A 2,568-nucleotide genomic window follows, 5' to 3' on the forward strand; every position below is an offset into this window, starting at 1 on the left:
TACATTTCGCTACATGCTACCTAGCTGTCCGGTCTTCTCAAGAATGACGCAGACTGACTCACTTTAAGAATTTATGCTCTTCCTTGTTTATGATGCATGACAGGCATTGCCATTTTCTATGCGAGCCACAATTATTTCCGTTACGTGTCGTAATGATGCATATATGATGATAGTGCCACCTTTTGCATTTGGGTTCGTCTCTTAGGAACACAATGGTCACGGTGTGTGCACATGAATTAGCTAGCCGGTTGATTGTGACAATTGTGCATTCATCACTCTTTCTCATTGGTGTAGACGGTGCGTAGGTATGAACTCTATAAATAGCCCTTCCAGCTATTCCAGGCTTGTGTGTTTAGACTTGCTCTTTTTGTTTGCTTGAGAAATATCTCAGTGCTTTGTCAGCGTCGCAGTCACTTATTAACGTGCTCCAGCCACCACATAGAGAATGAACTATATGACCTGTTGCTCCCTCCGCTCTTATCAAGTATATTTGTCTGTGTTCAAGAGCGGTTGCTTCTTAGTTCAATATTTGAAGCCTTTAGTATCAGTGGGCAGAGTTCAAAAGAGGAACAAATAAGTTGTATAACCTCTACTGAGATAGGCCACCATGTGTTGGGGAAGCTTCCCAGGCAACTCATACTGTAATTAAATGAAAATTAGACTACGGTCAAGCTAGCCTTTTAACATGTTTTAACCAGACGTGACACGATAAACCAGTTAGCAATAAAAGGTATTTTAACAATCTTTTTTTTTTTTTTGTCATAACCGAGCACAACAGCAGATGAGTGACACTACATTTTGGTGGTTGCTTGGTTTCTTTTTCTGCAGCATTGCACTGGCTTGTCCTGCATAATCTGAAATATCATTGGATGAAGTACTGCTCCTAATGCATATTAATCATCAAATATAGATAGAGACTCGTTGTGGATAGAGACTAATTGTGCAATGTGAGTTCTGTATATCACCCACACACAAATTTCTTTTCATTGTGATTTATGGTTAATTGTGTCAGCATTTTCATGTGCAAACCTTTTCATGTTGGGCCTAGTTGGAATCTATATAGTGTGCTATATGGTGCACACACACAGGATATTTTAAATTGTAATAATATTTTATATTACAGTTTTTACTGTATTTGATCCAAAAACACAGCCTTGGTGTGCATAAAAAGCTTCTTTCAAAAACATTACGTTTTACCATGCTCAACTTTTTGATTGTTAGTGTACTTTTGTTGTTATATAAATATATTAGGGATGTCAACGATTAATCGATGATCGATTAATTGTCGATAAGAGATGCAATCGATTAAAGCTATCAATGGTCGATTAAGTCGTTTAATTTTGGGCTGCGTGCGGCTCATGCTCAAAACACGTGCGAGCGGCTGTGAGTGACGGTGACGGTATATAAATGCATCATCATTCATTCATAATGTACAAATTAAGCTTTTAATGTGATTTAAACTTAATTTTAATAACTTTAATAAAAGTACATTAAAATAGAAACAACACAAAGTTCTTCAACATGGAAAGCAATAGAAATGTAGTAACTAAGTCATTTCCCCAGATAATTCTTTCATATCGGGCTCTGCGCTTTGCAGGGCTGTGGGACACAGGACAGATAGGCTATTCATTCCTACAACTTGTTAATTCGTTCCTACGACTTATTAATTTGTGGCCACTGTCCATGTTTCATTAATTTTGTTCCTTAAATAACCCATGATTTAACTAAAATGAGGAAACAAATTAATAAATCGAACAAATTCTTAATTCATGGCCATGAAATCTTTCATTTCCCTTAGATGCGAAAACAGTGATAAAAAGTGAAGACAATAAAATAAACCTGCGAAATTAGAGGGCTAGACGGTGAGGATTTAGGAAAAGAAACAATGCCTAAATATGATTGAATTTGTGTAAATTCGTGACCAACCGGCAAACCAGAACAAAGCCGCGTGAATGTAGGCTATATGAGCTCGAACGGCATCCAAAAGCATGGTCGCGATGTAACATTTTCCAGCTAACCAATTATTCCTCTAATAAACAAAGCTTTTATACCACACTTGTCATAATCAGAGCTTATAATTTGTAAATAAATAATTACTGGATTCAAAACAGCAATTAAAAGGCGCTGTGACCGACACTGACTATACGTTTTCCCGGAGCATTCAATGATGTCACTAAACGGTGATGCCACAACTAAGAGCATCGTTCACAAGTTTCTGCATGGACCTAACTAGCCTAGGCACAGGTTTTCAAGCCCTGGGACAAAATGGGATGCTTTAAGGAAAACGTATAGCCTACGTAAGTAATAGGCCTAAATAAAAATAATTTGTTTTCATTAAAAAAAAAAAAAAAAGCGAAATATATCTGACTTAAATAATTAAGCTAACAGATTTAAAACAGAAGTGTGGCGCGGCGCTCCATAAACAAGTTCACGGAAACGAAAGCATGACAGCGCGCATTCTGTTTGTTTGCTTTATTGTGCAAAAGCACAAATCTTGTTTTTATTGTGAGTGTGCAAAAATAAAAGTAAACACCTTTGCGGATTATATCCTACTCCAAAAATTGTGTT

At 36.9% G+C, this 2,568-nt stretch overlaps 1 long non-coding RNA gene across 1 annotated transcript in view; it reads right to left on the reverse strand.

Moving 5' to 3' along the window:
- Positions 1-2,119: 2,119 nt before the first annotated feature.
- The window catches only part of LOC107749077 (uncharacterized), a 2,325-nt gene continuing 1,876 nt past the window's right edge, over positions 2,120-2,568 (reverse strand). Inside the window, exon 2 of the long non-coding RNA XR_001640991.1 lies at positions 2,120-2,225. This is a non-coding gene — a long non-coding RNA (uncharacterized LOC107749077). The remainder of the gene's footprint in view (positions 2,226-2,568) is intronic.

Source organism: Sinocyclocheilus rhinocerous, unplaced genomic scaffold, assembly GCF_001515625.1.
Source record: "Sinocyclocheilus rhinocerous isolate Xijiao unplaced genomic scaffold, SAMN03320098_v1.1 scaffold1642, whole genome shotgun sequence".
Lineage (NCBI taxonomy): Eukaryota > Metazoa > Chordata > Actinopteri > Cypriniformes > Cyprinidae > Sinocyclocheilus > Sinocyclocheilus rhinocerous.